Source organism: Triturus cristatus, chromosome 11, assembly GCF_964204655.1.
Source record: "Triturus cristatus chromosome 11, aTriCri1.1, whole genome shotgun sequence".
NCBI classification, from domain to species: Eukaryota; Metazoa; Chordata; class Amphibia; order Caudata; family Salamandridae; genus Triturus; species Triturus cristatus.
This window is the reverse complement of record NC_140594.1, coordinates 690700424-690726361: the sequence shown is the minus strand read 5'-3', so window position 1 is coordinate 690726361 and position 25938 is coordinate 690700424.

Here is a 25938-nt window from a genome sequence, read left to right as displayed (position 1 = left end):
GGATCCCCACTTCAGCCACATATTCCCCTGTAGGTTCCGGGCTGTCCCGCTCAGGTTCAGCCTCCTTCCGGACCTTTGGAAATTCAGGGGGGGGGGGGTTGCTGTCCCCCTTCCCCTTTCTATTCCCGGCAGAGACCTGGGTCACGTGTTGCCATGGACTATGTGGTCAGGCACACCCTCTCAGGAAATCCTAACATCTCCAACTGCAACCTGAGCTCCACCTCCTTCCAGGCAGTATGCTCTAGGTTCTTGCCCAACAGACAATCCACAGGCATGAATGGACTCACAGCTATCCTCAAAGAACCTGAGACCCTCCATTCAAAAGGAACCTGAACCACCAAACATTGGCGCTCACTGTTTTCTACAGCAACTACCTGGTGGACTACCTGCTCTGAAGGCATCAGATGAAACTGGACGGTTGTCATGCTGGCTCTTAGGTCTCTCAGAGCCTCCACTCTCCCCCCATTGATGTCACCCACTGCCCGAACTTCCTAGTGTTGTCAGGCATGAGAGTTCTCTGGACCATCTCGCTGTCACCAAGGGAAACTAGAGTCATCTCGGCTGGCTCCCACCACTAGCTGAGACCAACTCCTTACCAAGCGCTACACTTACCATTCCCAGTGACTGCCCAATGGTGGGGACTGTACACACTTGGCAAACCCCTCTTAAAGTGCCCTTCCTGACTATAGGCAATGTACTTCAGGGGTCCCTTCTATGCCAGCTTCCCTGAAGGGAATCAACTCTTCTTCTCACAGGGGGGTGGAAATCCTTACCCCGAGAAGTAGTTTGTGGCCCTTTACAGAACTCCTTACTTTTATTTTTGTCCCCCAACCTGCTTCTTTGGGGGACCCTGCCCACCCTTGGCAGAGTCTCCCACATACAACTTATTTTGGACTCTGGTGTTGAGCCAGACTTTGGCCTTCTTAGCAAGCATCCTGGTGTCAGTCAGCTTACTATCAACCAAGTGCTGGTACAGCTCTGGAAAACAAAGACTAAGCATGTGCTCCAATGCAATCACATTATACAGCCCCTGATAGTCTGTCACCTCACTGCCCTTCATCCAACCATCCAGTGCTCTGCAGAAAGAATTAACACATTCTACCCAAGTCTGAGGACCAAGTTTTACACTTTCCCTAAACATTTTCTTGTGGTTCTCTGAAGTCAGACCATATTTACTGACCAGAGCTTTCTTCATGGCAGGCTACCTTGTCTGGTCCTCAACTGCTAGGGCCAATAAGGTGTCCCTCCCCTCCCCTGTGAAATAGTTCTATAAACCTGCACCCCAATCCCTCTCTGGAATCCTGTGCATCTGCAAACCAATCTCAAAGGCGTGAAAGCACCGATCTAAGTTGCCTCCCATAATCAGGCACTAGAGTTTTGGATATGTGCACATTTCACTCTGAGTGTACTGAAGAAATGCTGCCACCATCTGTCCTGGACTTCGCTTTCAAATCAAGTTCCTTCAAGTTCAGCTCTTGAGCTGAAAGCATCTTCCTTTCCTCCACAGCCAATTTCTGCTTTTCTCGTCCACATTGAGTCTTGCCAGCTCCAACTGGATCTTCCTTTCTTCCCGCCTGTCTCTCAACTCTGCTGCAGAAAGGCTTTTATATGAAACACTACTGCTAGCTATGAAGGTAGCTCTTCCACCAATCAGGTTGGCTCCCCACCCCACAGGCAATGCTGGTTCCTCAAGCCATTCCAGATGCAAGCTCAGTTCCACTTCCTCCACAACAGCATTCTCATCCTCTGGGCCCTCAGCACCTTTTGCAGCTCCTTCTTTTTAGTGAGGCCTTTAAAAGAACACGTGAAATCCCTGCAGAACTTTTTGAGCTGAGACACCATATGCGTTTCCAACCTACCGTGCTCAAACTCCAAATCTGCAGGTAAAGCTTATGGCTCTCCAGTCTGAGAGATAATTGCAAAAACTCAAAAGGTTGTCAAAAGAGGAAAAAGAAAAATTGTATGTTTGTATGTAATGGTCTGCGATATGGAAGTAGTGTACAGCAATCACTGTATGTAATTCACTAATACAAGTCAGTTCGGGCTGGACTGTTCCCACGAGCAACAGGGTCAAGGCTGATTTTCATATGGCTGGGTTTCAACTGGAATGGCATGGGGAGCAAAAAAAAAACAATGGATTTAGGCCTAGATCTCTGTACTGGGGTGAATGTTTGACATTGTTCAACATTGTGTCTATCAATTGTTCTTTTTGCATTTGTCACCCCCGAGAGGGACGGGTATGCCCAGATGTGGGTCCTGTGCTCTCCATGCCACTGGAGTCAAGCCAGCCTGGCTGATGAGGGGTGAAACCCAGAAACTGGTCCCAGGATGCTTGTTTCCAGTCCAGGGAGGACCTGGCATGGCAGTTTGGGCTGGTCAAGACTGATTTGTGAATGGCTCGGTTTAAAAGGGAATGGCATGGGGAGCAAAAAAATGATTAATTTAGGCCCAGATATCTGTACTAGGGTGAATGTTTGACATTGTCCAACATTCTGTCTATCAATTGTCTTTTTGCAGTTGTCACTCTCGAGTGGGACAGGTATGTTCAGATGTGAGTCCCGTGCTCTCCATGCCACTGGAGTCAAGCTAGCCTGGCTCATGAGGGGTGAAACCCCAAAACCGTTCCCAGGATGTTTGTTTCCAGTCGAGAGGGGACATGGCCTGGCAGTTTGAGCTGGACTAACAGGGTAAAGACCGATTTCCATATGGCTGGGTTTAAACTGAAATGGCATGGGGAGCAAAACAAATGATGGATTTAGGCCCAGACCTCTGTACTGGGTTGAATGTTTGACATTGTTCAACATTCAGTCCATCAATTGTTCTTTTTGCAAATACAAGTCCTATCCTCACCGCTGATCACGAATGTTACAAACAGGGTGTCTAGTTGGCAGTGGTTTGCACCCTGTCCACCCTGACCCACACTCTAGTCAGGGTAAGTGTAGTAGGTTTACCTGTGCTCACCCTTGGGTTGCTTCGCACTGAGCAGTCAGGCTAACCTAAAGAGGCAATGTGTAAAGTATTTATGCACACACTCACAGTAACATAGTGAAAACACCACAAAAGTAGTCCACACCTGTTTAGAACAATAGCCAGTATTTATCTGAGTAAACCAAGATCCGAACGACAAAAACCCCTATACAAAAGTCAAGATATGAATCATTCAATATTAAATGCAGGTATAGTGTTTAGAAAACATTGGCTCCAACTGGGGCTACTTGGTCGGGCGTAACCAAAACAAATCCACAAGTTCAGTCAGACAGCAATGGAGCGCGGGATGGCTACAGCTGTTGCATGGACCCCAGTACAGTACCTTGAAAGTATCACAAAGTCAAAGACGGTGCGAGGTGCAGAGACTTTGAGGCATCACAAAGGCAGGTGATGGGTCCGTTTTCTACCGCTATTCAGGTTGTTGGCATGTTGGCGCTCGGGGACTATGCATTGAGCAAAGGAGGTGAGTCGTCACTGTAGCAAAGTGATGCTTCGGTGCCTGGAGGCAGTGCAGGATCATAGAGCAGCTAACACCCGGCGACAGTGCGGGGTGCAGGGAAGGTGGTGCATCGGTTGCAGGAGAGAGACCTCAGGTCCTGAAGGCAACACGGTGTCAATGGTGCAATGATGTAATTGCATGATGCATCGATTCCACTGTGGTGATTTTGAACTACCAGGCCACAGGCGCTGCATCGGAGTTGGAGCGATGTGTCTCGGACTTCAGTGAAGCGATGCTCGAGACTCACGCAGCGGTGGTACTTTGGAGGTGCTGCATCACCATCGGGCTTGTGTTGTAAGTTGTGGTTGTTGCATTGCGCACTCACCGAGCGGGGACCACAGCTTAAGTGCAGGCTGTGGCGAATGTGTCAATTTCACAGGGATGCACCGGTTTTGAAGTGACTCTTGGAGTCGATGCATCGATTTTTTGGTTGTAGCCCCAGAATCACCTCCAAGGGTCCAGGACTGGGTTTTGCACCACTTGGCAGGTCAGGATGCACAGCAGAGGAGCCCAGGTGCTGGTAGCAAGATGCAGGTGAAGTCTTTGATGGCCCTGAGACTACCAACAGGAAGCACGCTCCTCTCGAGCCCTTGTAGAAACTTTAGAAAGCAAGATGCAGTCCTCTCACTCCCAGATAAGAAGCAGCAGGCCAACTCAGCTAAGCAAGCAGCAAAGTGCAGTACCTCCTGCCAGTCCAGCCGCTCTTCTTCCTGGCAGAATGTCCTCAGTCCAGAAGTGTTTCTACTGTTATGGTCTCAAAGGTCCTGTACATATACCCATTTTGGCCTTTGAAGTAAGTAGACTTCAAAGAAAGGTCTTTGTTGCGCACAAAACCCTTCCCTTCTGAGCCCTGGCTCTGGACACACTACAGGGGGTGTGCAGTTCCTTATGTGGGGACAGACACAGCCCCACTCAGGTGTGAATGTCAACTTCTCCCACAACTCTCGCTCAGTAAGACCAATCAGCCCAATGATGGTCCATCAGGATTTGCAGGGCGTACTTCAGCCCCTGTTGTGTGTAACTGTCTAGAGTGAATTCACAAAGCCCAACTGTCATTCAACCCAGACGTGTATTCTAGGGACATGCAGAGGCATTTAATGGTTAAAGTAAAAAAATACCAACTTTCTAAAAGTGACATTTCAAACCTGCAATTTAAAAAACAACTTCACAAAAAGATGTGTTTTTAAATGGTAAGTCCGGAGACAAAAAACTCTAATTTTCTACCATTTCCCAATTGGAAGATACTTGTGTAAAATGCTACTGGGCAGCTCCAATGCTAATCTAGGGGAGAGATAGGCCATGTTGTGGTGAAAAAGCAATTTTAGCGGCTTCTCACTACCAGGACATGTAAAACTTAAAAGCACATATCCCACCATTAGAAACACAGCACACAGCCCTTGAGGCTACCTAGGACCTACCTTAGGGGTGCCTTACATGTAGTAAAAGTAATGTTTTGGGCCCGGCAGTAGGAGGACTTGCCAGGTTGACATGGCAGTAAAAACTGCTCACAAAGTCTCTGCAGTGGCAGGCCTGAGACAAGTTTGGAGGGCTACTTATGTGGGTGACACAATCAGTGCTTCAGGCCCAACAGTAGTATTTGGTTTACAGGCCCTGGGCACATGTAGTGCACTGTACGAGGGATGTACAAGTAAATTACATGTGCCAATCATGGAGAAACCAAATGTCATTACAATTTAGACATAGAGAGAGCACATGCACTTTAGCACAGGTAAGCAATAGTAAAGCACCCAGAGTCCAAACACCAGCAAAAACTAAGTCCAGCCCGCACTCAAAAATCGGGTGGCCAGAAGGAAAAAGATTGGGGAAACCACGCTAAAAGATGCCAGGTCTCGCACAATTACTCCAACAATTAAAATTATTGTGATAAAAATTAATCAGACCAGTAAACGAGGATACAGCAAAAGAAGGTGTCATAATGGAATAAAACCCATTAACATGAAGGTTGCTACATGACCATTTCTCCTGTAAACAGACATTATGAAGATCCTTGATCAGATTGGTCCAATTAGCATCATCCAAATTACTTGCGATAGCAGCAATATTCCATAAAAGCAAGTTAAAATCTGACACAGAGGACATGATACATGTGTTGTGGCTTGGAGTATCTCCAATATATTTTATGTGAGCAGGGATTTGCAAGTCAAATGAAGTTATATTTTTAGAAAACCTTGCGTCAACATTGTCGACATTGGCCATATTACACCTGTGGGGGCTGATTGATCACATTGTTCTACAGATCCTGGAGGTTCACTTAGTTCCATCGAAGAGCCTGGTCTTGAGGTCCTTTAGGAACTTAGGGAGCAATGCAATCTGTCGGAGGTGGAGGGGGAGGGAGTTACATGCCTTTGCCACGAGGTCGGAGAAGCAGCACCATCCTGTTCTGTTTTTCTTGATCCGAGGTATCATTTTGAGGGAGAGCTTGGCTGAGCAGAGAGAGCGTTGGGGTGAGTGGAACATGAGACGATGGTTCAGGTTGGTGGGTCCAGTGTCATGGAGGGCCTTGTGCCCGTGGGTGAGAGGCTTGAAGGTGATTCTCTTCTCGAAGTGGAGCCAGTGTAGGGTCCGTAGGTGTAGGCTGATGTGGCACTGGTGCAGTAGGTTAAAGACTAGTCTAGCGGCGGCGTTCTGGAGTTTGCGGGAGAGGTTCTTGTTGATCCCGGCGTAGAGTGCGTTGCCCTAGTCCAGTCTGCTCCTGGAGGGTGTGGTAGCAGGAGGAGGTGATTGTGTTGACCTTGCGGGCCATTTTGAGTTCGGAGTATAGAATGATTTCCGACGTTGCGTGCGTCGTGCGAGGGGGCAGTGGCCACCAGGTGTCATTCCAGGCGTCGGGTTGTGGGCCTATGATGAGTATCTCGGTTTTGTCCGTGTTGAGTTGAAGGCAGCTGTTCTTCATCCATCTGGCAAGAGCTTCTATTCTGTCTTGGAAGTTGTGTTTGGTGACGTTAGGCTCGTTGGACAGGGAGAGGATGATTTGGGTGTAATCTGCGTACAATGTGACGTTGAGTCCGTGTGCTCTGACGATGGATGCGAGCGGGGCCATGTAGATGATAAACAGCGTGGGGCGATGGTGGATCCTTGAGGGACTCCACAGGTGGTTGGAGTTGGTCCTGAGAGAAATGGAAGGAGTCTGACTCATTGCGTTCTGCCAGAGAGGAAAGAGAGGATCCAGTTGAGGGCCTTGTTCCGGATTCCCGCATCATGGAGTCCGCGGGCTAGGGTGCGGTGAGAGACAGTGACGAAGGTCACAGAGAGGTCTAGGAGGATGAGGGCCACTGTCTCTCCTCTGTCCAGGAAGGCACACATGTCGTCTGTTGCTGTGAGGAGTGTGGTTTTTGTGCTATGGTTCTTCCTGAAGCCTGATTGGGAGGAGTTGAGGATGTTGTTTTCCTTGATGAAGGCGGCGAGTTGGCTGTTGACAGCTTTTTCCATGACTTTGGCCAGATAAGGGAAAAGGGAGATCGGTCTGAAATTCTTGAGGTGGGTGGGGTCCGCTGAAGGTTTTTTCAGGATAGGGTTAATCTCTGCATGTTTACAGTCGTCGGGAAGGAGGCGGTCTCGAAGGAGTGGTTGATGATGTTGAAGCTCGTGGCGATGATGTCTTTTGATTTGCGTTAAATGTGGTGGGGGAGGGGTCCATAGAGGCCTCGGAGTGGGTGGTCTTCATTATCCTTAGAGCGTCTTCTATGCTGAGGGCGGTCCAGCTGTCAAGTGTTCGCTGCGTGCTGCTGGGAGTGGTGGGAGGGGGTTTTTGTCATCAAAGTTGTCATAGATGGTCTTGATTTTGTTTGGAAGAAAGCACTGAGTCTGTCGCAGAGGTCCAGGGAGAGAGTGATGTCTGTGAACTCACTGTTGGGTTGCGTGAACGCTTTGAAGATGCCGAAGAAACCTTGCTGTTATGTGCGGCGTTAGTGGAGATTCTGTCCTGGAGTGCTTTCTTCCTGGAGAGTCTGATGAGCTTGTGGTGGGCTGCAGTGGCTGCTTTGAAGTTACCGACGTCAGGCGGGGTTTTGGAGTTCCTCCACAGTTTTTCGAGTCATCTGCAGGTGCGTCTGGAGTCTCGGAGTTCGGTGGAAAACCTGCTGGCTTTCTTGGCGTGGGGCTTGAAGGTTTTCTTGAGGGGGCGATGGTGTTGGTGCAGACAGTGATCCACTTGTGTAGGGTGCGGGCGGCGGTGGTGGGGTCATCGTCGTTTGTGGTGGTGGGAGCTGAGTTGCTGAGGGCGGCGGCGAGTTGGTCATCGGAGAGCTTGTTCTAATTCCTGCATTGGAGCTGATGTGGGCGTCTGCGGGTGATGCCGGATTTGAAGATGAAGTGAACACAGCGGTGGTCCTTCCATGGGAGTTCGGAGGTGTGGCTGAAGGTGATGGAGTTTCCTGCTGTGAAAACGGGATCGAGGATGTGCCCAGCTGAGTACATTGGTTCCGGTATGACCTCCTTGACTCCTATGGTGTGGAGGTTGTCCAGGAGGGAGGCAGTGTTGGGTTCCTGTCGTTTGGCGAGGAGGAAATTGAGGTCTCCTATTGTGGTTTTAAGGTACTGATGCAGATGATTGGAAATCTTTTGGGGGGTGGGCGCTGAGGCACAGTTAAAATAGTAGACTATCTCTTACCCATTCTCTTTTAGAGATCATTGACATCCTTTGAGGCAGTGTTGGCACTTTAATGGACTTTTATGTAATTGTAAACAATAGCACCAGGAGTTGTGGCCCAACACAGCCTTGTTCGGCTGTGGATGGGCGCATACGGGCCTGCTCTTGACCTGGTCTTAGCCCGGGCACGTCCTACACTGCAGGGAATGTAGGGACGCCATAAGCACATTCAGCGGACCCTCCTCCTCCTCCTTGGGGACAATTAGGAGCAGGGCATCCTGGGCGATGTAGTCCCCAACACCAGTAGCAGCATGTCCAGCCTTGTTCTGCTGTGGATGGGCGCATACGGGCCTGCTCTTGACCTGGTCTTAGCCTGCGCACATCCTACACTACAGGGAATGTAGGGACACCATAAGCACATTTAGCGCCCCCTCCTCCTCCTTGGGGACATTAGGAGCTGGGCATCCTGGGCGATGTAGTCCCCAACACCAGTAGCAGCACGTCCAGAATCATCCTTGGTCATAGATATATCTAAGTCACCATCCATTTATTTTATGCGCTTTATAACTGGCCTTCAAATGTTGCTTTCTATTGTGGTTTTGTGGTTTGTTTTGTGCTCCACAATTTTCCTGTCAATGCAGTCTTTTACATTGTTTGTATGTCACTCTATTTAGATTAGCAATCTCAAGTCAGAATCAGATGGTATTCACTGTATCATTCTTAACTCCGCCTACATTCACCTCATGAGGTATATATATGTGGAGTTTCGAACAGTAACTATATACTAATATTGCACTGGATTCTTCGGTGTAATGGATGTAGTATTACCATCCTGTGATATAGTGACCCACACCGGTATGTTAGATGCCTGGTTTGAGCGAATGTGCTAGAGTGCTGTCTCGGCACATTCACACAAACAAGTGCTTACCATAATTTTACTGTGAATTTCACTAGATTTGAACATCACATGCACAAAATGCATGTGATAGGTTACATGTGTATGATGGTGTTGTGCGTGTCTGTGTGCACACCACAGATGTTCACTGTGCATTCAATTTCAATTTATGTTTTGTGGTTCACTGTGGTAATGTGATTGAGCTGGTTATCGTAAAGTGATCTATGTCCATATATGTTTGGGTTTCACTTCATGCACTCTTTATGTGCACTTTACCTGTTTTGGATAATGTCTTCAATGTTAACACAGGAGCTGCAGTGTTAGATGGGAGGGATCAATCCACAGAGATCATACAGCATATATCTTGAGAAGTACAGAACAGAATGTGCCACTTTTTTGAAGGAAAGATACTTTGTTGTTAGCTTGATGGGACAGCTGCAGATGAGAGGTAGTAATAGCTGTAACGGGAGGTGATACACTGGATAACTAGTATTACTTGGGCGTATTTTTGGTGGTGATCACCCCACACAAAGCAGAAACATAGCAAAACAAGCATTTGCAATGCAATAGGTCTCGCATTTGTGAGAGTTTGAGCTTTTGCCATTGTAAATGACAGTGACTTTTATTTCTGTGTTTTGAAAACCTGCAAGCGGAGCACAAAAATAAAAGGCATTGTCATTTAAAATGCCAATAGCTCAAACTCTCGCAAATGTGAGACCTATTGCATTGCAAATGCTTGTTTGCCTTCCTATCAATATCCCCGAACTGTCCAACATGTGTTAGGCTCAGGGGAAAGGCAAAAGAGTGATAGAGGTCCCATATGAATAGTGTCTACCTTTGGGGAGACCTGTACAACTAAGGCCATGCAGTGCTAGAGCGTAGCTAAATATTGTTTTCACCACTTTGTGCTGGAGAGGAATGGAAAAAGTTCATTACAGAAGACTTCCCTCTTAAATTTTATGTTGACATATTCTATGCTATATCTATATGTCCTTAGAGCAGATGTGGGTTTATGTTGATAAGTGAGGTCGCTATCTTTGAGTGACATAGCAATAACTCTTAAATAAAAGTGCTGTAGCAGGAAGGGATTAGGCCCATTCTCAGCAAAGTGCTCACATAACCAGCTTGGCCTGCCACAAAACTTCATATCGTAAGAACACTTTGTCTTTGAGCTCACGATGCATCCCCAAACCCATCGGTCCCTCACCTGCTCTGGACATGGCGCTTCGGGTGACTGCTCTGCCTGCTGAGGGCGGGGCGCAAAGAGCACCTCGCCCGTGCCTCCTGCCTCTGTTGCTTCTTTCCATGGCCACAGCGCCAGTGCAGGGGGGAGCAGATGAACGTGGAGCAGAAGCTACGGGCTTTGCCGGGCCCTTGATTACATGCTGTGCTGCCCGACCTGCTGGGTGGCACCGGAGGCACAGGAAATGGGAGGAGTCACGACACAGCAGACTTCCACGATTAACCCACTGTATCCCTCTGCATTGTAACCAACCAGCCGGCTCCAAACACCCGACCGTAATTGTGATATTACCGGGCGCATTCATCTGCAGCAGCCTCCAGCATCACTTTCTATGATCTTGACCCCGAGAGTTTTGACGAAATGGGACAGTAATTAAATAATAATTATGAAAGCGGGCGCCGTGCTCAAATGTAAAGCGTGGCACCTGTGCATATGTAACTTATGTGCATGGCGGCCCATAAAACAGGAGCCATGGTTATTATTTTTTTTAAATGATCAAAGCAGATGCCGCACTAAAATATAAAGTGCTGCGCCTCTGCATGTGTAACTTATGTGAATGGCGGCCCGTGAAGCAGGTGCCATGGTGAAAAAGAAAGATGAAACCAGGCACCCTGGTGACATAACATCAATGGAAAATAAAACAAGTAGTCCTTAAACATAACATATGAACAGTTGCAGCGTAATAAAACTGTAGTTGGTCAGTGCTCCTTCCGAAAAAACTGAAGTGATGTATCGGGAGTACAAGTCAATAAGAACTCTGGAAATCAGAGCAATGCATAAATTAACCAATCAGAAGCAGCAGGCAGGATTACACTTGCTATAATACCTACAGCAGGTGTTGCAGACAGTGGCTAAGCACTGCCTCGGCTCGACCAAAAAAGGCTCTAAAAACATTGAGTGGCTGAAAGACGACCCTGATGTAAATTTTTGGGTTAAGAGGGCATAGAACATCAAGGTGATCCTGAGACGTCAACCTGAAATGAGTCTTCTAAGGAGATTCGAATTTACTAACCAAACTCCATTGCCAGGAAAAAGGTTCCCAGATTAGATAGCTAAAATGTCTTCTTTACAGGACACATGGTTGTGGATTTCCTAAAGTTCACATAGCACCATGGATCTTTTATTTAACAAGAGGGTGTATGTGGAGACTCAATCTGCTCCTTTAGTGAGAATGTAGACTCCGTGATATAAATGTGAATAGGATCTAATCAAGGCAATGGAAACTTTGGTCCAAGTAAAAAAACATTTATGACCCGATAATATTGCATTTAAAGAAAACATTTATGATTCTTGAATACAGCATTTAAGAGGAGGGAGAATGCAAAATAGTCTTTTAGCCTGCTGACAAGATCTATAAAGGCTGTTAAAGGATCTTGTTGCAGGGATTCTGCTCATGCACAGAACTATGCGCAGGAAACTAGGACCTCAGTGAATTGTGGTGTACCAAAAAACTCACCTCAGTACTTTGAACCCCTATCCGACTTGCATCAGTGTCTCATTTGTTCTACGTATCATCTCGAAGCTACCAATGATTAGACAACCCAGAACAAGCGACTTAGAGTACTCTCAGGAATGATGGGAATCAGAAACACCTTTTCGTTATTATTCTCATATCGGTCCACAACAAGAGTAATCAGAGACACGGAAAAGTTTAAAATGTTCATTTTTAACTACGTGCTGTACTTTGACCAGCAAAAGCAGACAAATGATTAAAAACAAAACCATCAGGATTGTTACAATACCATAGAAAATGAAGGGAGAAATCATATTACACATGACAGTGGAAAACAACTACCCTCCCTTCGCTAGTAAGCTAGTTTTATGAAACTAATAGAAGGTCTCTAGGCTTGAATGGGGAACCCCATACCGTAAATATCAGCTTAGGTGAATCAGATCACAGGATCAGCTCTGCTCTCTGTGTCTGGAAAGGTTTTCTCCAAGTGCCTGAATCATGCATGCAAATGCAATATTACAGGCACCCGAGTTTCAGATATTTTAGGCTGTGTGCGTGTTATGGCTAGATCGTGGGCCGATCAACCTGAATTCAAAAGCATACATTGTTATTTGACCTTGACAGCTTCTGCACACAGTGTTCAGACTAAGGTCGCGGTGCATGTCTAGGGATGTGAACAACAGACTGTTCTCATGTGAAGAAAAAGCAAGCAAGCAGTTTTTCTATTAATAACAGCTACCTGCAGTGTCGTGTGCAAAAGCACCAAAAGTGGCAAGATGGCGTTGTACATCTAAAGCGCTTATGCTAACATAGCAATGTGTGCACATAGAACCCTGTCTCCACTACACCCTCCCTTGATCGGACCACGAACAAAATAGGGAAGCAATGTAGGAACGCAGAGTTCAACTTCGATTGAGACAGAGCCAAGTTCATGTATTGCCAATCCATATAATTGGTGGTGACAGTTCGAAAAACTTGTTGGAAAAAGTAAAAAATTAAAACATCTCGCAGGGGCGTGACACAGCCTAATGTGGAGTAAAAAGAAAAAATTTAAAAATCTGGGTTTGGACGTGCGGAAGATGGACAACTTCCAAGTTAATCCATCAACGTGTAGGCACAATAAGTAGCAACTGCCTCCAAGAGGAAGTTATTATAATGTTCAGTAAAAGAGTCTGCCATCCAGTCAAGTAAACTAACTGGGCATACATGTTCTTCAATAACCGGAGCCTCTAGCACAATCAGAGGAAAACTTGTGTGTTCTTCAAGATAACTTCTCGCCAAAAAGTCATATGCTGCTGCATATATATCCCAATTCCCTAGGACTCCATTTGCCGCTCCACAGGCCATAATCCCGATGCCAGAACAGTCCAACTCATGAGCCACCAAGGGACTCATTAGTCGATCATAATCCGGGGCAGGAAACACCGTGTTCGAGAGGCACAAATCCAGAGCCCATTCGAATGGACAATCTAGGCAATGGAAAACAGGTTGCACGCAAGTAAAGTAAGAGAACCGAAAGGATAATCCATAGGCTACGCTTAAAGTGGCCAGTGGTAATGTTCCATAGTGTTCAAGCATCCGGTTGCGCATTTGATGCAGCCGGGGCAGGTTGTCTTGTGATACAGGTCGTGCAGCCATTGCGAATCAAGCAAACCAACAGGAGCACACCAGCAGTCAGGACGAGAAACAATGGTAGCCCGCCGAAGACGCTGGAAAAAATAGAATGAAAAAATGCCGGTATCACACCATAAATTGTTTGGAAGGAGGTTACAAGGCCGGAGCCCCCAACTTTGAAAAAATGCACCAAGCCAGTTGTTGACGAGGCATTGAATATAGTATGAATCAGAGCACCGAAATGAAGGGGGAGATCAGTATTCAAAAGCACATGCACCTCGGTGTGGGTATTTGCCACGTGAAAGACGAATGTTTCACGGGAGGAAGTCAGAGCGACTTTTTTTTGAGACAATAGACCCCTTATTCTGCTCATCTTGTTGAACTCCGCTTTCAAGGTTGGGATGGAATGCCAGATGGATACATCCAGTCTCCCATGCGGGGGCGGGAAAAGGACATTTTTACAACAGACTACACATTGTGAGACAGTTACAATGTATAGAATCCTCACTAGCATCCGGCAGCATGCCTCATAATTTAAAAGTAAATAACTACCGTTAGCTAATAATGTAGAAGTGGGTGTAATTGCTGGCACAGGATTTCCTTTCAGAATGCAAGCTAAATACGGTGCCTGAACGTTGCAGGCGCCATGCAATTGGATGTTCCTACAGACTACTGAGTGATCAGGTGTGGAAGTGCATTCCTCTCCTTTTAAATAAACTTCTTTACCCTCTCTCAGGCATCTGTATGTAAATGGGAGTGACCAAACTTCATGCAGCAAAGCAGTACCCAATGGTTCGTATCTGCCTCGGGTATAATGTTTCATACATGAACTGAACTTAAACAATGGAAATGGTAAGGTGATTAAACCGTGGATAAGCCACACAGCTGAGTTCGATTTGGCCACAGAGAAAGGTAAAGGTTCCAACTTTTCAATATGCAATAATGAGTATGTCGCATCTTTCATGGACATGAACTGTTGTTTTGCAGTCAGATTAAACGGCAGGAATAAATATGATTTGTTCAAGTAGTCCCAGGGAACTTGCCCAGCCTTCAATGTTTGTAAAGTCCATGCAAACTGCATTATAGAACGTAATTGATTTTGACCATGGTATAAAACAGACATATCATCCTGAACAATATCCACAACAGATGAAACAATATTATTTAATGTGTAAATTATAAGGGTGTTAATGCTATTATCGATGACAGCTAGTACCTTTCCTAAATTGGCTTGATAAACAGCCCTTAATCTGGAAGCAGCTTCAATTTGAGATAATTTCCAAACTTCGTTGTAAACCACATACACCCATCTATTGGACCTGCCACCCACAGGACCCTTAACAAAATCATTCAAATCTACTTTGTCATTTAATTTAGATAAATGAAGTTTAACAGATGCCAAGGTGGAATGTTGCAGCCAGGTCTGACATAACTTCCCTACAGAATAAGTAGTAACAGAATGGGAAGATTCAAATCGGGGGTCCACCCTAACCTGTGTATAGCCGGGGTACAGACCCAGAAAACGATGTTGACAGGAATCTGAGCTCTTCTGCCATATTAACCATCCTTCAGGATCTAAGTTGGAAATGTTGAAGGATGTATTAGTAATAAATGACTGCAAAAGCATCAAGGGACAGATCCGTGTGATTATCCCATTTTGGATAAGCGCCCAGATCAGGAATAGTAGGGGAATTCATCATTTTAGAAGAAGCCAATCCAAAACAGGTGGTTTGAATAATGGTAGAATTCAAAAACAGCATGTGGTTTGGGATAAGACAAGTACGATGCAGTGCCTCGTTGCCTTGTACCTGCCAAGCTTTAGAACCCCAAACAGATTTAAGATCAATGGTATCTTTACACAGCCCATAGCCCCCTATAGCTAACTCATCCATAAAGGATTTCGAATACAATAATTTAGTGTGGGTCAGTCTGACTTTGGAAGTTGACTCGGCAGCCATTTTAAAATAAAAGGCTTCAGGTTTGGATACGCTGAAGTCAGTAAAATATGTAAATTTGCTCAATAGAGCTTTGGAGCTGCCTTCAATTGGTACTGGACAATGTTCCCATTGTGTATAATTGACAAAATGTCTGAATGTATTCGCTTTATGCAGGAAATGATTGCCATAGTGTTGGTAACAAAACATGTCCCCGAAGTTTGCTGTGTCTAAATATAAATCTTCAGCATCAAAAGCAGCATAATATTTCAAATCAGAAAAAAGAGCCTCTACGGCTTGTACATCCCAATCATCAGAGCGAATGTTTTGTTTCACAACATCCCCCATAGAAAAACGAAGTACATTGGGAACATTAATCACCTCTGTGGGACCATGAATCTGAAATTTAATAGCATCCCATACAATCCCATCTAACACAGGCCAGGCAGTAATATTCACAAAAGTCTGGTCCCTCTTCATGATGTGTGATGAGGAGTGGGGTGCCAAAGTTCCATCAATTAATCTAATTGTAGATCTTTCGGTTATATAGTGTCCATCTTCTAGATGAAAAAATACATCCACAAATCCAATGGACATAAACAAAAAATTTGTTCTGAGCACCAGCCAAATGTAAGTCCAAGGAGGAATTAAAAAATGTCTTTTAAACCAAGCCTGCAAAAATAGAAATTTTCGATGGGCGATTGGAAGTCATAGAGTTAGTGTCAAATGAAAAACGTGACTGGTCAACTGCACTTGATTGTAAACCAGGCATCGACACATCTGTGGGATAAGTATACTCAGTATCTTCAACTGGACCACCAGCCGGTGGAGGTAATAAAGGATTAGTAACTGTATGCATCTCGATGGCAATGTCAGGCCTGTTGGTAAACGCTGGAGCCAAAACAGAATTTCTCAGCATTGCTGGAAAAGAGACGGCTGGAGTCATACTAAGAAGAATCGGCCACTCGTTGTAGTTTGACATTGTCAATGGAGATGTACCTGTTATCCTTGCGACCAGGAAGTGGAGGTAAAATGACTGTTCTTGTACCCTGCACGCCAAGCACTGGTACTGGAGCACGATAAGAGGGGCCGAACTCCTTCCTGTTCTCCACCTTCTCACGGACCAGGTCACCAACTCGAGGTAGCCAGCCAACTAACGGAATCTGAAGCGCAGCATCAGTTGTGGAGGGCAAGCGTTCCTTTGCAAGACTGTCTCTGGTCTCTTGTAGATTCTGTAATGCAGCAGAGTGATCATCTACATCAAAGGATGCGTCCGCCGCCGCCATGTCTAGACCATCAAGGTCCGGGACAAACATCTTTATGCCAAAGAGCATTTCGTATGAGTCCGCCCACCCAGAGACCTTCTAGGGAGATTATTAAGTGCACGTTGAACGCTATACAAATGGGCCAACCAGTTCCTGCCTGTACCAAAAACCCTAGCTGTCAGGGATTGCTTTAAGTCACGGTTCATTCGCTCCACAACCCTATTGCCCTCAGGCCGGTATGGAGATGAAAATTTGACTTGTACCCCCAAAGATCTTATGGCATCTTTGTACGCCTTAGAGGCGAACGCAGGACCTTGGTCAGAACGAAGGGTACCACATGCAAAAATTTCCACAAAGACACGCAAATCCCTGATGACAGTTCGAGCATCAACACTCCATTGTGGCCAGACCCAGAGAAAACATGTGCACTAATCCACTGCAACTAAGATGTACTTATACGCAGTATCAGAGGAGAAAGGACCGCAGTGATCTTAATAAACACACCCAAGTGGTTTATTAGATATATACAACTGTTTGAGGTGGGCGCGCAGCAGTCGAAGGCTTTATCTGCTGGCAGATGTCACAATTAAGAACATAAGCACGCGTCTGTTTATACAATCCGCGCCACCATTAACGTTGTTGTAAGAGAGTAACAGTCGACGAAACACCGGCATGGGCAGAAGCCATACCTTTGTGAGCTGCTGTTATCAAGGAAAGTCTGCAGTCCGCGTTGGAAATCAATCTGTCACCAACGTTGTTAATTCTCATAGGTAGCTTTATCAGGACTTAAATGATAAGAGTATTTAGAAGGGAAACCACGAGGGTAATTATCACCCTTCTCTGTCGCAGCAATAGCTGCCAAGATGTCATCATCAATTTTACTTTTGGATCTTGTAACTGCTGCTACTAGATATGTTGCCACTGCTGTTTTCGCTGCTTCGTCAGCTAAGCTGTTTCCAACAGCGTGGACACCTACTCGCTGTGCCCAAGAGAATGAATTACATTCACGAGCGGCAGACGTTGTTTAAGGTCTGCTACTTGAACCCAAAGCATTTTATGCGTAATTGTGCTACCTTTGGAATCATGATACTCATTTTGAGACCAAAAGAATAAATTGTCATTGAAAGACTGAACACAGTAAAAAGAGTCACTCACTATAAGAGTAGTAACTCGAGGGTCAGAAAACTCCAGTGCAAGCACCAGAGCACGTAGCTCTGCCAACTGGGCGGTACAATGACCCAATGTTTGCGTGTGCATGACATCAGATTTGAATTCACCATTCACGAAAGTACCAGCCACTATCGCACAGGACGCTGAATAAGCATTCTTAGATAACCTCGCCGGTTGCACCGAGCCGTCAGTATAGATGACACAATGGTAATCCTCAAGTGGGTGCTATGACAGAGGAGCTGGATGAACAAATTCATACTGCAAGTACTCCTGAGTCTGCAATGAGGCATCAAAGATGTAAGTGACATCCGGCGATGTCAAAGAAGTGGCCCATTGTATCAAACGTGGATGCAAAGCTTTAGAATTAGGTACACTGGCTTTCGTCACTGCCTCTAGGGCTGGATATGGTGTAACAACCAACATGCATTTCCCTTGTGACCGTGCTCTCTCCTTCAGAATCGCCATCTGCACTGCAGTCAAAACTTTTTCGACAGTGGAAAAGCGCATTTCAGCCGATGTGTACAAGTGCAATTTGTAAGCAATGGGGACTGTGTCGCCCTCATTGAACGTTAAGTACGTGAAACCCACCGCTCAGGCACAAATCTTATTACCAGGTTAGTGTGGTTATCACGCGTCAGTAAGTATTAAGAAGCAAGAAGATCAGCCTGCAAAGTTTGCAGGATAGCTGAATGTTCTGGCAGCCAGCTCGATTTGGATAAAGTAGGTTATACCAAGGCATATAGCGGCTTGATACGCTGGGCATAATCGGGAATATAAGTACGCCCGAAATTCAAAAAACCCAGTAAAGATTGTAGTTTTTTCAGAGTGGTTGGAGCACGCAAACATGCGCACTTCTCCAGGAAGCAAGGTGCTAAGCCTCGTCCTTCATTGTTGAGTTCATAGCCCAAAAACAACACGGTATACTCTGCAATGTGCGACTTTGCAAAGTTGAATTTGTAACCGAAGTCCGCAAACATGACAATGATGCGGTCAACACGACACAGATGCGGCCATAATTCGTCGTCTGTGTGATAGATATTATCAAGATATGAGTACGTATCAGGGTCAATGCTCTCTAACAGAGAGACTACACGAGCGGCAAAGACACCTGGACTATTTTTATAGCCCATGGCTAATCTTATAAACTGTTTTTGTTTGCCGCCAGTAGTAAAGGCTGTCCATTGACTACTAATAGAGGACAGATTATGGCTATAAAAGCCATTGGAAATGTCAAGTGTGGTTTTAAACCTTTTCCTCACCAGAGTAACAACGAGGGCAGAACTGTGGGTATTCTGTACGGCACAGGTCCGACAATGAGAGTTCAAATGCCGGTAATCCAATTCTAGGCGGTACGACCCATCAGGTTTGGTTACAGTGAATAGAGGATTATTCATGGGTGACACACATTTTTCAATAACACCTTGATATTCCAATTGTTCAAGGATTTCTGCGACGTGAGATCTAGCTTTGCGGCGCATGGGATATTGGGGCTGTGGCTGAGGCATAGACCGTAATGGAATCTCAAGGCTTGGCGACAACTTATCCCACCCAACCTGAGTAAGGTACAATGCCGGAGCAAGCACCTGAGCCCACTCTTCTGCAAAGTTCTGAGCCTGATCCTTTGGCACAATGTGGGCGAAAGAGGGGAGGATTACCTCCTCCCCTCTAGGAGTGGCCAAAACGAAAGCTGGGGGCCAGTCTGCCTCTGCTTACAGAATTTCATATGTAGAGGTCAGATTTTCCCAAAAAATCCATTTTATGGTACCTTGTATGTCACCTTCAATTAAAAGGACTATGTCATATAGTCTATCAGGGGGAGCCACTCTAGTATCAGAAGCTTCTACAGTAATGAATGTGTCAGTTGCTGTCGCCTTCAGATATGAACGCAGTGCTTGCCGCACTACTGTAACCTCCGCTGCGCTGTCTAGCAGTGTTAGTGCCCATGTCAGGTTCCGAAGCTGCATTCTCACTATCTGTGGCATACCTCGCTATTAGTGCAGCAACTTTCTTCTTTTGAAACGGGGGTAGGTGTTGTGCAAATTCGTCCTGCTTGCCTTTACCGTCAGCCTGGCGGGGTTGCTCACGTCCTTGCAGGGCACCCTGACCTTTGCCACGTTCTCCTCCAACGGACTGTGAGACCAATGTTTCCTGTGAAGTACGAGGAGAACGTTGTTCAGGAACCTGAAATCTATCAGGAGACCTAATCCTAGTGCGATCGCGTAAATCATATGTGCATTCAGTAGTCGCTTGAACTGGCGATGCGGGACGAGACCCCTGTTTCTGCTGCTGCTTCCCCTGTTTTTTAGCTTTACAATTTTGTTTAGGAAAAGCTGGACGGTCGTCTTTAGAAGACGTCCCCGTCTTTGTTTGCGGTTGCGTCGTTGTGGTTTGAACAAAACGCTTAGGAAAGGATCTTGACACAAGCCCTGAAAGAGAAATCGATAACATCCAACACCCTCAACTCGTTTTCTTTCCAAATTAGATCAGACGTTTCCCATATTACGGCAGTCAGGCAATGGGAACTGGGAAAGAGGTTGGAGGTGCTTAATGCTTTAGGGGCAACTGCAAAATTTAAGTTCCCTGCACAGCTCCGGGTTATGTGGAATAACCGCATGTATCAGATCAAGTCAGTGGAAGAGGCAGATTCCTTGGTAGTTAAGATAAAGGGAGACCAGAGAGATAAACGGTAGTAGTAACTTCTATTCTAGAAGAGGTAGGAGTAAGAGTAGTTTCTTTTTCTTTTCTTTTTTTTTTTTTTTTTCAGTTAAAAAACAAGGGGAGATGAAGGATGAAAAAAAAAAAGCTTTTCTAGGGGATTTTTAATAAAGCCTGGCATATACCAGGAGGGGGAGCCAAAAGGCTCTGCCTATTGGTAAGGAGGGTTTCTCATGGGTTAGGGGGTTAGGTATTTTCTTTTTTATTGTTGTTTTTTGGGCATTGGGTTTTAAGGGTGGGAGGTACATTGGGGCACTGTGGTGGGGAGCATATGGGCAAAAATTTTAAAAAAATCCTCATCTCACCGATATTGGATAAAAGTGTTGTCTTAGTCGAGAATCTCTTAGTGTCTGTTAGTGGTATTAGTGGTTCGGTGAGATGGTGGGGGGCATAGGGGTAGAGAGAGGAGGCACCGTGTTTTTATCTTGGAACGTAAATGGTATGCGCTGCCCCAGGAGACAGAGATTGATTTTTAAGTATTTGGAATTATCCTGAGCCCAGGTCTTCTTATTACAGGAGACTCATCTGTCCCTCGAGGAAAGTAACTCTATATTTTCAAAGATTAGTTGGATAAAATGCTTTAGCGCTTCCCATCAGTCGTCTCACATAAGAGGAGTTGCAATTCTAATAAAACAAGGTACATTATGTACAATGGGGAGAATTCAATCCGACTCCTCGGGCAGGTGGATTGTTGCTAAAGTATTTCTTAATAATGTAGAGACAATCTGTGTCTCTTTTTATGGTCCAAATGTGGACGATCCCTCTTATTTACTTAAACTTCAATCAATCCTGATGCTGGAGGAACCTCCTTTAATTCTAGGTGGGGACTTTAATGTGCTGTTAAACCCCAAAATAGATAGATCTAATTTAAGCCATTATGTAGGAGCCCCTAAGGTTTGTCGGGCACTTCTGAATTTAATCCACGACCTCCAACTAGTTGATTCGTGGAGGGTTAGGGAGGGTCAACGTAGAGGGTACACGTTTCAGAATAAGAAACTGGGTCATTCCTCGAGGATAGACTATCTATTTGTAGATAGTCTGTCGCAAAGGGATATTGAGCAGATTACTATCTTACCTAGCCACATATCAGATCACGCCCCTCTAGTTTTAATACTCTCTAGCGGTAAAGAACAAAGGCAGACAAGGTGGACACTAAAGAGGGTAATGCTCAACAACCCTGATGTAATACTAGCTATTAAGACCCTTTCCGTCAACTTTTTCCCCAGAAACTTCGGTAGTGCCTCGTTTGATGTGGTGTGGGATGCGTATAAGGCCACTCTAAGAGGGTCCCTCCACGGATTAATTTCAGGAATTAATAGAGAGGAGACTAAAGTCTTAAAAGATCTAGAAGGGAGAATCGGCCAGCTTGAGTCTGCCTGGTTATCCCTCTCCTGTGATCCTGAGCAAGCCCGACTGATTTTATCAGACCTTGATAATGCGAGACAGGATTGTAGGGTGAAGCTGGACAATAAATGCAAGGCACAGTGGGAAGCATCTTGTATGAAGAATTTTGAATATGGGGAGAAAGCCGGGGTTTGTTGGCCTGGAAGGCTAGACTTGATAGATCTAAAAATTATATTAAAGAACTGGTAGTAAATAATGAAGGAGAGATCTCAAATAGAGTTGAGGACATGCAAACTTGTCTGCTATCTCTGTTTTCTGATTTATATAGGGAGGGGTCTGTTCCAACCCTTGAAGCAATAAGAGCTTGGCTAGGGGATAAACAGCTCCCAGCGTTATCGTCGGAGGATAAATTATGGTTAGATGCTCCCATCTCCGAAGAAGAAATTCAGGAACAGATTAGGAGATCAAAGAATAAAAAAGCGGCTGGTTCCGATGCAATACCAAGTGAGATTTATAAACTCTTAGCGGACGAACTAGTTCCGGTCTTAAAGGTAATCTTTAACTCTATTTTTTCGATAGGAGGCAGGGTCCCTGCATCATGGAAGGAAGCCATTCTGGTTCTGATTTTGAAGCCAGGTAAAGACCCCACTAAGGCAGATTCATATCGACCGATCTCCCTGCTGAATGCCGATTATAAGATCTTTGTCGGCATTCTAGCGGGGAGATTGGCAAAACTGGCTCCGAAGTTGATCCATCAGGACCAGAAGGGTTTTATGGCCGGAAGACACTTAGATGATCTGACTCATATACTGCTAGGAAATATAGATCTTGCGGTACAAAGACAAGTTCCCATGGCCTTGGTCGCGCTGGACGCGGCCAAGGCCTTTGATAAAGTTTGTTGGATCTACTTGTGGGTTGTTCTTGAGGCGATGGGATTTGGCCCGATCTTTATTGAGACCCTTCAGAGATGTTATCAGGGGGCCTCGGCCCGGATACTCCTGAATGGTGTGCTTACCTCTGTTTTTTACATCCAACGAGGGACTAGGCAGGGCTGTCCACTTTCCCCATTGTTGTTTAATATTTATATTGAACCGTTGGCCCAAGCGATCAGGCTAAATAATCTAATAGTTCCCTTTCAATCTGGCCCTTATAGCTCGAAATTAGCCCTCTATGCGGACGACCTAGTAGTATATACTGGCAATCCGGAAATCACGATTCCGGTTATAGAGAATCTAGTGGCCTCATTTGGTGCTGTGTCCGGGTATGAAGTAAATAGCTCCAAAACGGAGGTCATGTGCTGGAACATAGACAATTGGAGTGGGAAGATCTCTACTGAGTTTAGATACTTGGGAATTACAGTGGTCGCAGATTTGGATAGAATCCCGCAAATCAATCTAGATAGAGTTTCCAAGGAAATAGTCCGTCTGTTAAACAAATGGGGCAATCTTCCTTTGACGATTTTTGGCAAGGTTAACCTTGTAAAGATGATCATTCTTCCTAAACTCTCTTTTTTATTCTCCACCATTCCGTTGTCATTTTCATTGAAGGGTATTAATAAAATACAGGGTAGGATCGGGAGTTTTATATGGGGCGATAAGGGAGTAAGGCTCTCTTGGAAAAAGCTCAGGCGTAGACTCCTTAAAGGCGGATTGGCTCTCCCAGATTTAAGCCTTTATGCAGCAGCCTTTCATTTCAGGAGCATACGAATGTTGTTGGGGAAGTTGAATGAGTCAAGCTGGGGCAAACTTTTAGCTGACATGGTGAGAACTGAGGGAGGGGATGTAGGAGAGGCTTTTCTCTACAAATTTGGTTCCCCTAGATTTTTCAAGCGGGTTAGACTAAAGATATTGAGGGCTGCTCTAGAGTTATGGTATAAGGTAAGATCGAGTTTAGGGATTGGTTATTTCTCAGACCTGGCTCCTATTTGGGATTCTCCTGACACTCCTCTCTGGCTTAAGGATGCCCTAGCCATCCCAATAAAATGTGCTGGTATCTCTGTCTTGTCAGATCTGCTGGATGGTGAAGGTGTTTTACCCTGGGAATACCTAAGAATCAAGATAGGTCCAGGTTTGTCTAGATTCAAATATCTTCAGATAACCTCTTGGTTTGGGGTGGAAAGGAGAAGGACGAGATAAAAGGAAATGGGGAAATCGAGAGATTGTGTCAGCAAGGGCCCCTAAAGAAGGAGATTTCGGTCTGGTACAATCTTCTTCTAGCGGCAGATGACATCAAAATACCCAAGGCGATTGAGGTATGGTTTTCCTCCAACATGGGCCCCCAAGTCAACGCCCTCTTTGAGCCTTCCTTAAAAACTCTTTATAAATTTATAAAGCCAGCCTGCTTAAAGAAAAATCATTTTTTTGTTATAAATCGACTCTACTACACTCCCTATAAGATCGCTAAGTTTGCCCCCCTCCGAAATGTCCAAGGTGTCATACCCCGTTAGCCAATGATGAGCATATTTTTTTCCAATGTCACAATCTGGAGGCTTTTTGGAATGAAGTGGGGTTATCCCTCCGGTACATTTTTAAATTCAAGGTGGAAGTAAATCTCTCTTTGGTTTTTTTTGGAGCCGATGGGCATTTCACTAGCTCTGCCACCGAGCAGGATAAAGGGTTATTAATGTACTTGATATTATTGGCACGGAGAGAGATCTGCAAGAGATGGAAGGATCCACTCCCCCCGAAAAGAGAGGATTGGCTGAATGCGGCATTCAGTATGGCTAGGCTGGAGTATGAGCGCTCTGTGGACAAGGTCTTAAATATCTGGCACCCGTTAATGTGTTGGGGTCGCATGTTGAGCTTGTTACCATCAGTCCTATGATTACACCATATCCCTGAGAAACATCAGAAGGGATGGGTCTGGTGATCCCAAGCAAGCGCGGTAAGCCACTGGGCCTCCCCCCGCTCCATCCTTATTTGTTGGCTATTAAACCCGCTGCCGCTTGATCAGGTGAGATGAGGACAAAAAAAAAAAAAAACGCTTAACCCCTAAACTATTGCGGCCAATGGTCTTATAAGCCTCCGCAATAATCTTCGGTAACTGCTGGAGTTTATCGACGTTGGCGACTAGTCGCAGCTCATTCGACACTTGAAAGTTAACCACATCTCCCTTGACGTTAGCAAGGATGAGCGTGGCCACTACGTTGAACACGCCGACAAGCCTCATCCCTAACTCAACCGCCGCCTTCGGACCGTGTTGATCCTGAACACGCTTGATCACGGAGGGCAGTACAGCCATAGACGGTGTGCCGAAGCCCTTCGAGTAGACTGCCGCAAACACTTTACCCCAGTTATTACAATCAGCTACCTCCGGGACCAAGTCTTTCTGCAAACTAATGGTGAGGATCCTGCGTTTTTCCACAGGAGTAGAATTCGGAAATACTGCTTCCAGCTGGTCACATTTCTCAGCAAGCCAATAAGGCATATTGTCCTTATTCTGGGGGCGCTTGCCCATTACCGAATTAACCATGACGGGACTAATAGTAATCCCGGCCGGGCCAGCTGGTTGCGCCGCAACCCCAGGTGCCTCCACCTGGACATTGCGTGAGACGTATTGCACTAAAGCCGTATGTACTGTAATTAAGGCGGTGTGGAGCTGACGTAAGTCATCCACCGGGGCTTGCAAATAACGTGGCTGTGGTGTAAACCCGGCCAAGACTGGCCAAGTGGCCCCTGGAATGGACAAGGGACCCAAACGAACCGGTGTAACCGTGTGGGGGACGGCTCCATTGAACCAAACACGATGCTGCCAAGCAGAAATTGGAATTTCCTGCGTCCTATATGGCGTGTAATTAGCCGGGACTGCCGTAGGAGTGTAAGTGTGAAACGTATCATCATCCGCATTCACTGCCGGCAACGTAACCCAAGAGTAAAATAGCTCATAGGGATGCGATGCATCGGCACTCACTACAAAGATAATAGACATCCCATCGCCAGGCACCCCGAACTGCGTCAAATGACGCCGGAGAGGTGCGAGACTATGCGCTGCAATAGCGACTTCAGCCATAAGGACCCAGAGAAGAAATCAATCTATATAAACAGTAGCACAAAACGGGTATAAGATAAAATGAAACCTTTTAAATTGTCAAGCTGGAGAGAACCTATACATCAACTATTTAGGTAGGTTTAAACCGTCACTCCCATCAACCGGAAACCAGAGTGAGGGTATTGTGGACTAATATAAGCACTACTAAGGTGTCTCAATCAT